The sequence below is a fragment of the Citrus sinensis genome, chromosome 4 (genome assembly GCF_022201045.2).
Source record: "Citrus sinensis cultivar Valencia sweet orange chromosome 4, DVS_A1.0, whole genome shotgun sequence".
Lineage (NCBI taxonomy): Eukaryota > Viridiplantae > Streptophyta > Magnoliopsida > Sapindales > Rutaceae > Citrus > Citrus sinensis.
The window spans coordinates 703,535-714,796 of record NC_068559.1 but is presented as its reverse complement, the minus strand read 5'-3'; the positions used below and the strand labels follow the sequence as shown (position 1 = coordinate 714,796).

The 11,262-nt window shown below is 30.2% G+C and overlaps 1 long non-coding RNA gene and 1 other non-coding gene across 2 annotated transcripts; both read left to right on the top strand.

Moving 5' to 3' along the window:
- The first annotated feature begins 7,859 nt into the window (after positions 1–7,859).
- LOC127901743 (uncharacterized) lies at positions 7,860–10,011 on the top strand. Its single transcript, XR_008054004.1, has 2 exons — positions 7,860–8,203; positions 9,079–10,011. It is a non-coding gene; the product is annotated as an uncharacterized LOC127901743 (long non-coding RNA).
- Positions 8,787–8,949, top strand: MIR172C (microRNA MIR172c). Its single transcript, NR_129308.1, has one exon. It is a non-coding gene; the product is annotated as a microRNA MIR172c (primary transcript).
- Positions 10,012–11,262: the final 1,251 nt, after the last annotated feature.

Here is an 11,262-nt window from a genome sequence, read left to right as displayed (position 1 = left end):
GTGAGTGTCTATTTAGTTCAACTTAATTATAAGATCTCTTTAGATATGAATAAGAGATTTTCTTTGCTTGCATCCATGTACTTTGGTTTCCTTAAAAATATAAATCAAAATTAATGTGTGCCCAATGTGTTGATTAATTATTATTTTATTCTTTTAAGTAAAAGCTCAGAAAGAAATTTAGAGGTGAAAAGAAAAATAAGTTTCTATTTCAATTGCTTTCTTTTCATACATATTGAATATTCACAGAATAAAAAATTCTGAAGTATTTACAATACAACACAGAGGTTAGCACTCTAATTTATTTATCCATTTGCTCTCTATTTTTTTGTATTAACTTTTGATGATCATATACTGTTGTAATATTTTTATGGAAATAAAGCTTTATAGGGAGGAATTAACAAGAAGGTACCAATATTTTGACGTTGGTTTGATTTATCATGTACTAGCGCCAACATCTCATTCATGATCTTTTAGTATTATTTTTAAACAGTTAAGCAAAATGATCTAAATTTTTTTTTCTTATAATTTTTATTTTCGTAAGCTCATTAAGCAGATTCGATGGCTACAGGGATATAACAATTGTTGTATTATTATAATCTTTTTTTTAATATATTCTAAGAATCAAAAACTATTGTGCTTCCTTATGATAAAAACAAATCAGGAAGGAGAAAGAGATTGAGGAGAGAAAATATACGTTAAATTCGTTTAATTATAATGTTGATTAGCATTAATTTCACTACATCCTCACCCTTGGTAACCCATTGATGTAAGGGCTAACAAATAGTTTTAAAACCATTATAATCTTAGGGAGCTGCCTATCTACCCTAATTTTCACATGTTACATATCAGATTAGTTTGAATTCTAAGTTATACGATATAAAAGTATTATTTACTCTTGAAAAATTGAATCCAAAGCTATGAAAATATTGATGAGAATGATGTCAGATATTGTCTAGAATCTAAATAAATTTGAATTTAGTTAAAATCTCAATATGTTTGAATGCAGGTGTTTAAATAATATGTTTATTTTATGTTTTTAATGAATGGTCAGATGCGCTTGCTGTGAAAGATATTTTATCAATTATTTTAATCGTATTCAAGGGCATTCTTGTTGATGAGATGACAAATGACAATCTTAATCTTCTTATGATTCTTTATTATGGAAATTTTTTTTTATCACATTAGTTAATTGTCTAAAGATGAATGATTTTATGTTGAGTAATATGAATGCCTTCAAAATTTGTTCTTTATACACAAAGTGATGATGTGGCATCTCAAAATGTTGTTCATTATCCTTTTGTATATAAGATATAGGATGCAAACTTTACAAGCATAACATTATCTTTTATGTTAAATATGAATAAATAAAAGATATGTACTAGGTCAATTATATAAGTATTTGTTCAATTTAAACTAATAATAAGATCTCTTGTGATCTATAAACAAGAGATATTTTTGTTTATATCCATGTATTTTAACCTTTTTACAATCATATTTAAACCTTTAATTGCGGCTTACAAAGCAAAGAAACAAAGAAACAAATAAGGATTATGAAAATTCTGTAATTTGGAAAGCCCTAACCATCTTTAAACATTTTTTTTTTTGAGAAAATACTGGTTATATATTAACAAAACGAAACATTACAAGCGGCTGGCAATTTCTGCAGGACAATCTTCATTCCAAATATACCCCTTTGGAAAAGAAAAAGCCAGCTTGGCTAGATTGTGAGCACTGCATTACTAGATCCAGGAGCACGTTTAGCCATTATGGAAGCTCCATTAATCATAACTCCCTTGAGCTCCTATATTAGCTCACCAAAATCTTTTCTGCTAGACAAGCTTCCATCAATCAGACTAAAAACATTGACTGGATTAAGTGTTGATGCGAGATTTGGTATATGCTCGTCCATGACTAGGATCTCTTTTCAACTCTTGAGCTCGCAGCTAACCAGGTATACTTCACGCTACTCTTCTAGGCGAGCAGAGCTATGTCTCTTGCAACTTCTATTCAATAAACTCCTGCACACACAAAAACTGGTTAGAGCATGCCGGGAGTTTTTCCGACGTAAATCCTCCAACGCTCAAGCTTGAAATTCAGGCTTACTTTTTAGAAAACTCTGCCACTGATCTCGTGGCTCATGGACATTTATTGATATTGGTTGGATTTATTTTTTGTGTTTAGGAGGATGATGGTTCTGATGGTGACGATAATTATATATGTACATACTACATACGACCGTCAACACTGAACTCATGGACATTTAAAAATTAATCAAGCTCCATGTCTGCCAACAATTATAGACACAATCACCATGAAAATTAATCAAGTACGATGTCTGAGATATCGATGTTGTCGCACCATTTTATTATTATTATTCTTACCAAAAATAAATTTACAACTTCGATCTGTTGCAATTTTCATCGAGCCTATGAACTCATAAACATTTAAAAATGTTGATGTCAGGCCCAAGCCCAACTCAGCAGTGAGTGGATGTTAGTTTGTTTTATCCTTTTTTTTTTAAATATTAACTGATTGAATTATTTTTTACTGATATAGTAGTTCAACTAAATTCCGCCGGTAATAATGCATCACAGGTCATACGACCAACAAATGTATTTATAACATGTAGTTTAATTTAATATAACCATCACTTGCACAATAATTTTTGTTTTTAAAATAAATACACACATATCATATCATCATTTACCTATTATATGGTTGACATAGTACTTTTGATGCATTTTAAAATTTCTCTTTACATTGAATAGGAACCCTATTTTTAGGAGATATAATTGCCTAAAAAAATATTTTTTAAGTGATAGTCCAGATTCTTTTGTTTTGCACATCTTGTTATAGTACTCTTTATTTTTTTCAATTACTTGAGAAATTTGCAATTCATTTTTCTTGTTATAATTGAGAAATATCAGCCGATCAATTCAAAAACTGATATTAAAGATTCAACAATTTGTCAATAGATCAGATTCCCAAAATCACGATAATTTATCATATATTTTTTCAATCATTAAATTAAGCCATTGTAATTATAAAAGAACATGGGTTCAATTTTTTATTGTTTATAAATTCTTCAATTTTAATATAGTTGTGGCAAACCATACTCAAAAAATGTAAATCCATGGCCTGAAATCTATTGAGGTACACCCGTAATGCACGATTCATAATATGGTTGAAAGTAGACTAACTGGTCAGGATTTTTCTTCTTCTTTTTTTCGTTTTCTGAATATTATACACAATATAACAAAAAGTCAAAAGTACAAATATATAATTTTATCCTAACATATGAAGTCCAAAATATAAACTGAAGGGAAGCAAAGAAAATAAACTACCACAATTGACAAAAGACTCAAATCTTCCATCTTAAAATTAAGGGGAGGAATCGATGCATTACTAATTTACTTATGTTTACAAATTACAATTGCCAAAATGGCTTCAATTTGCTCTATTTTGCTCCAGTATCAAAATATGGTTGTATATAAACTGTCAATGAATGGCTCGTCAAATACTACGTCACTTTGGGATGTAGCATTAAGTTTTTTTTAAAAAAAAATTTTTGTTTCATCTTTCAACGATCCATAGGAATATATCAAAGTATATAATTAACTTAGAGAAAGAGTTTGTTTGAGAATCCATGCCTACACCATGCAACCCATAAATATAAAACAATCATATCACTTTTTGACTCGTACATTGATCAAGGCGCGCAATCATAATAAAATGCAACTGTGTTTTAACCAGTTTACTTCTGGTTTTTGATTCGTCCGCTGTTTCATTTGAAGCGTTTGAGTGTATATTAAAGAGATAGAGGTCATCGTCAACTCACAGCTGACAAGTAACAAGACATTTTCATAGATGCAAAACAATTAATGGCATCACAACATCACATCAATTGAAACCAAATAGCTCAGAGATTCAGAGAAATGCAAGCCCATCGCCAGCTTAGCGTTGCATGCCATCAATTAATACGCAAGTTGAAAAGAGGCCAAAAATGGCAAAATGATGGGCAAGAACCCCACAGTTAGTGTGATGCAAGCTCACTCAGATTCTTCCCAAGTAAAGCAAATTATTGAAAATTTAAAACCTTTCTCATCCCTCAATGGGATTTGAATTCAATTTCATTACCACCAACACGACTACCTAGATATTCTTCATTATTCCCACTCCTTTATTTATTACTTATAACTCTTATCTCTCTCGGTACTGCATCGTCAATTCTGTTGCTTTTGTTGTCATTAGTAATTGTATTGATTATCATGATTCATGACTAACATGACTATGATTTAAACTAATGAGCTTTTATAAGATATATCCCAGCCAATTTATGCACAAATGAAATCCTTATTGTTGAGGAAGATTTATATACACCTAATTCTTAGATTAAGATTATGAATTTGACGCAACTCTCAACTCCTAAACTAATTTTAGAGTATAAGATAAGTCTCTAAATATTTGTATGGTATCCAAGTTAGATGCTTAAACTATCTTTCAATCTTCTAAGACTAGGTAAATAGATTAGTCTACACATGACGGAAGTGTTGATAATAACATGTCATATTAACGGTGAATAATTCTTAAACTGAAAAATAAAAACTTAAGGTTATCACTGAATAGGATAAATGTCTCTTATCAACTAGAAATAGCTCCTGAACTAAAAATAAAAGCTTGAAGCAACGAGAGACGTTCAAGCCTCTACCTCGACAAATATGGTCTATAATATTAATTGACTGCAATTTTAATACTAAAACTAATTGTGTTATTGACGAAATGCATATTAAAAAAATACGGTAACAAGGGCAGATTGTGGTGGTCCAAAATTCTGAATTTTGGACCCCAAAAAAAAATAAAAATAAAAAGAGAGGTAACGTGTGAGTATATAGAAGAAATTAACTGGAAAGGCAACTGAAAGGAGGCTGTACGATGAGCAGACTCATAACATTTGGGTTTCTATTTGGAGAAAGCCGAGCTATACAATAATATTAATTAGTTTCCAAAGCCTAACTATATAATAACAATACAAATATAATTATATGCTGCTTCATCTGTTGTATAGTACGAAATTTCCAGTGCAGCGCTCAGCGAGATTCCTGGGCAATTGCCCCTTGCCATGTCAGTTTGTCTTTGTCTAGCATTTCTCGGATTACATATTGGCTCGATTTTTGCATAAATAGTTTAAATAAATAGTTATTTCCAAAAATATATTGTGAGAGATGATTATTGAAAATAGTTTTTGATAAGTTGTCCATTGATTATCATCAATTTATCATTTCAAAAATAGTCATCCGATGATGTTATAACATAATTCTTATTTTTTTTCTAGAACTATTTTAAAAAAAAGTAATGTAATTGTAGTATTTTTTTCAAATTTTTATTATATTTTGTAGGATGTATCGAACTGGATTAAGATTCTCTCATGATCTGAATTTCTCCTGGACAGAAATTTACTTGTTGATTGGTGATTAATAAATAAAAAATAAATAAGTTAAATTTTAATAAATAAATTAAATTCTATCCATATACTATTATTGAATGACACATAGTATAGAATTATTAAAAGATCAGGAGAGCTATGTTCAAGAAAAAATCATAATTTGTTAAATTGAGTTTATCTCGATTTTACTGAAAGTGATGTTTAGGTCCTCTTTTGAAAAGAATAAAAAAAATAATAGTTGCTTCAAAAAAATGCTTATGTACTTGAAGTATGGATTTGTAATTTTTTTAAAAGGAATTCATGTGGATTTGTAAATTTATAAGTACATTTTGTAGACCACGAGAAGAAGAGCTTTGTTCTTCAATTTATTATTATCCCACCGACCGACGCTTCTTCGCAATCTCTATTCTCTAATTTGTTTTTAGCTGGGCATGTGACGATGATGGTCCGAGTCACATTCTCCTTCCCTACAGTTTTTTTTTTTCCTTCTAATTATCAATATATTGAAAAAGCAATAGAGATTCAAGAAGCCTCATGATTTGACAGAGCAATGGAGCAGATTAATGGAGCACGAATCGATGAGTTGGCAAATATATAACACTGTCAAAAATATCATAATTGCTTCAAGTAGTTGATACTTGAAATACATATATTTTCTGTTGGATGTCAATTGAAGAATATATTAATGAGCATTTATGAGGGTAGATTATCTATCCTCTTTTATCTTCAGTATAATTTCATCATGCAAATTATATATAACATCTTTAATGAGAGAAAAAAAAATTGTCTAACTCTGGGGCGGGAGGAATTTGTTTAAAGCATTTTGATAGAATGAAACTAATATTTGGTTAATACAGATAGCTTGGCAGACGACGTTGATTAATTTGTTGCTTTTTTCTGATTGTTTTAATACACAATTGCTTGCAAGAAAAAAAAATACAAATATAACATATATAAATATTATAAGAAAATATTTAAAAATAATAAAAGGTACAAAGAAAAAAATTTCATTGTTAATTTTTTATTCACATGGAAATATATATTTCTTATTTTTAGTATTTAAAATTTTTTTTTTTTATTTTTAGGCTTTATTTAATTTATGATAAATATGAATACAAGTGTACTTAAAATCAAGAGTAATACTATAAAATTATACTGTCAAGGATGTTATTGGGTATTAAAAAATTTGTAAGAGAGTAAGTGACATATATCGATTTCAATAGGAAAAAATTGGCAATCTTAGTTTTGAATATTACAGTATAAACAATCAAGATAATTGGCTAAATCCTGTGAAAAAATTTCATAGAAGTATACGATTCTTGAATAATCCACATCAGTTCTGCTTCTATTATAACAAAAGATTCACTTTTTATGAGGAAAATGTCCATATCAATAATTAAGATTTTACCTATAGACTAATCCTCAATATCTGGTTGATTAGTAACAAAATATTTTCTTTCTAAGGTAATAAAAATAAATAAATAAATAAATTTTTTAGAGAGAGATACTATTTTACAAATTTAGTCGCAGGTATCTAACATATTCATACTTAAAGATTTTTCACAAAGCGATAACAAAAGGTATAATTTGTACAATTTTTTTCTCTTTTTCAATTCGATCCGCTCTATTAGAGCTATTTACTTAATCACAGCCATTTTTGAAACACCTTTAACAAAGGAACAAATAGTCAAATTTTGAAAGAATTTATTAAGACACTTAGAATTTTAAAACGTTTGCAAAGTTATAATACTTAGTATAAGAAAGCACACGGCAATTGGGGCAATTTGAGACGTGTACGAGGAGGATACATGTCTCAGTGATGATCAACACTAGCTCTCTTTTGCGAGGTTGGATTCCAAACTCGAGAATAATGATTAATTGGTTTTAGACGTAAACGCCACAAAACTTTTGAGCTTGCAAGGGAGCCAAAGATCGAATCGATACAATTCATGTGCTAAGCGTGCTTGCTGTTAATCAATGAATTGATCTAGAGAATAATAATAAGAGAGAAATTCAACTTAATTTCTTCCTAACATTCTATCTTTTTCAATATGCTATGCCACATTTTCGAAGAAGACGTGACTATATATATATATATATATATATATATATATATATATAGATATGGTGCCAATGTTGAGTATGCGTGCAAGTAATAGTAGAAAGAACGATGCGGTATAGTTCTATAAAGAGATTGTTAAGATATGCTAATCCAATCAAGAGAAGTATAGTCTTAAATACTTGATTAGCTTCACATTGAATATATACCATATTCGGGAATAGAAGAATTTCATGTCTTGTGTAATTATGTTTCAGTAAATGAGCAAATCAATCTATTACAACACATGCATATGGCCTTATAAAAAAATGTAAAAAGAATCAGAGGCATTGATGAGAGACTAAGAGAGAAGTAGAAATGAGCTCTCGGCAGTCTAAAAGGACCAAGACTAAACATAAAAACTTAAAAAGGATCCATTAAAAGCCATAAACTTGCAAAACTTCCTTCAAGAATATAGCAAGAAGAATAGGAACTCAAAATGAAAAAGTTAGGGCTCCAAACGACGAAGCATCTGAAAATCTGAAACCCTAGATAGGGCAAAGGCGCCACCTTTAATTATTTGGCCAAGGGGTCAAGTCAGAGTCAGTTCAAAAGAACAAGGCCCTGTCACCTCACCTCTACAACTTGATTCTTGAAGACGCAACGCAAGCTTATATCCCACACAATCACAAACAAAACCAAACCCCCAGTATTACTATATGGTAAGTTTTCACTATCCTTTCTCAAATTGGGCCACTGTTCTATTAACATCTGTACAAAAACAGGAGCTGGGTCACAGTGAATTAATTAGCTTTTGGTAAATTTGGTATCTAGGATTATGATGCATAACTGTTCTTGGTACCCAATCCTTCTCTCTATATCTCTCTCTTGACCGACCAATCTCTCTGCACCAACCAATTCCCTTATCTCCGATTCATTACTCACCACTCTTCCTCTTGTAAAATCTCTATAAATTGACACCCTTCGCACTCTTCAAATCTCACATCTCACAAAATTATCCTATCTCTTACTTTGAGTCCTTTTTCTAGTTTTCTTTGGCTTTTTGTAACAAGTGGGGTTTTGTAATAATTTCACATACCTAGACCTAGGTTTTTACTTTCGAACATTTAATTATTTTTTGTATGCCTTTTGCTTTTTCTTTAACTTTTCTTTTCATGGGGTGGTTTTTTTGGGTTTAGGGTTTTTTTCACAAAGGTGTCACTCTTTCTTTTTCTCTCTTGTTTTTTTCACTTCCATGGCAGATGATGATGGTGGCAATGATGAAGGTCTAAAGAAATAGCAGCCACTGTTTGCAGTTGGAGCACCATCAAGATTCACAAACTATTAGGGTTAGTGAGTGGAGATAATGGTGGCTATTTTATTTTTTTTGGCCCCTTGCTTCACTTCAAATTGCTCTTTGTTTTGGAATCTTGATGATGCTGCAGCAGCGATAAGTGGCTAAATTATACACCCTTTGCTCCCACAAGGCCACAGAATAATGCATAACTAAAAGATCCCTTTATTATATTTTTTTAATTAAAGCACTTTTAACTTCGGATGTGATTAGCCTTTTTTTAAAAAAAAAATCTGTTGCCAGGTTCGAGACAAGCAATTTTGGCTATGATCTATGAGGTAATATGATGTCAAATTTTGAGTTAACTAAAGATTTCATTTTCAGTGATGATGAAATCTGTAACCTTCAGTTTTCTCAGAAGGTATGTCTGTACTTTTGTCGAAATACACTGCCCATGAGTGCTTCGTTTATTTCATGCATATTTCTGGTTTCTACAGATCCTCCCCCCCCCCTCCCCCCCCCCCCCGGTTTCCATTTCTTTATGAGTCCCTTTGAAGATCTTGTTTGTTTATGAAGCTGTGTCGCTTTGAGATCTGTAGGGCTTCGCATAATACTTGTTGATGTGTTTGGTATAAATATACAAACTCACCGTTTTGCTCCCAATCGTATCATGATGGATTTTTCCTTTTGTCATATACTAAAGGTTTTCGAACTTTCCTTTTATGATAAAATTTCACTGCATTTTTTCAGATTTACTCTATCTCATTCCATGGCTGTGTCATTAGAAAATTTGAACATAATCTGTGCGTTAATCTCTTTGAATAAACAATCTATTGATGCTTACTTTTATGGAGTTAAAGGTTAATTTTAAAATTGGAAAATTGTACCATATTTCTAATTTTATGTATTCTCAGGCTCATCTATGAATCAAATTTGAAGTAACAAGGGGTTTTTGGATGAACAGATATATATTGTCATCTTGTAAGACCAATATTTTGTGCAAGGAATGTACGAGCAAATTGTGAATGATCTAATTTGGCTGCTAAAGAAAAATAAAAATTAAGAGTACAAGCTACTTGATTCTGTCATTCATTGCCCTACTAAATGATGAATTATCTCCTTCCTTGTTTTGCTAAGATCACTGCTTGCAGAATTTGTAAGTCTTATTCAAGGCTAGTTTGTATTTGTGAATATACGTGTACAATGAAAAGCAATATTGAAATTTTCACTTCTTCATAGTTTGATTTTGTGCACAATGAATCAAATTATTGTCATTGAATTCTCTACTTCTCCATGCATCGTAAATGAAGGTGGATTCTGGCGCATCATAAAAAAAATTATTAAACCATCGAATGAAACTTGGATACTAAATAGATAGAATAACAAGATGGTATTATTAAAATGAGAAATTACGAGTCGTTTAACCCTTTCCATACCTTTCCAAAAATGTGGAGAAGATAATACCGCACAAAATTAAGGTAGATTGTAATGTATTATTTAAGGGTTAAAAAATGATATTCAAGATTCGGCTTAGCCCGTGCCCACTTTTGTCCAGGGTAGCTTGAATTCATTTGGGTCAGAAAAAGAAAGCCCAACACTGTTTTCTCTTGGCCTAGCATTTTGAATTAATTTGTTTTGGTTCTAAGTTGAAGGCATGTAACTTACGACAACTCAAAAAATAGTTATTCAACACAAGAGAATGGTAGTATATGAAATAAGTAGAAGGATTAAGGATTAATTTGGTAATATTATGAATTTTATGTTAATTATGTTGTAGAAATAATTAGCTTTAAATAGAACTAGTTAAATATTTAGTAAAATTTATTTTTAAAAGTGCTGTAAATTTTAAAAGCAGTCATATGTATTTAGTAAATATTATTGTTAAGCTACTATAAGAATGCAAATGGTTGAATTAGACATAATATTAAATAAAATTTATTTAGATTTTTATAAACACACACACATAAGGATTTTTATAATATATATGAAGATCTATATAGAATTATATTAAATATAAGATTGATTCTCAAAATCATATCCTCTGTTTTTCAAAAGTTACCGTAGGATATAGTGGTTTTATTAAGAGTGATTTTTTGGAAAAGGTTTATTAAATACCATAATTAACTTTTGGTTTTTCAAAATTCCTTTTGAGTCTCTCAAAATTAATTTTAGATAGACCTTAATTTTAAAAAAGATTGTGCTCTTAATTTTGAATTTGTTGTGGTAGATGATTTTAGGTGACATCATAACTTGTACTTTCATTTTCTTTTATTATTATATTTATTGTTGTTATTATTATTATTATTTCAATTGGGATTTGGGCATTCACAAAATAGTTCAAGCATTAATAGAATAAGAAAAGCACAAGTTTACGAGTCAATCTTCACATATTTTCGATCAGAAAATGTCAAAATATATCCGACAGTCTCTTAACGAAACATTGAGTTGATGAAGTCATTGAATGTCCAACTTACAGACAAAATGCAA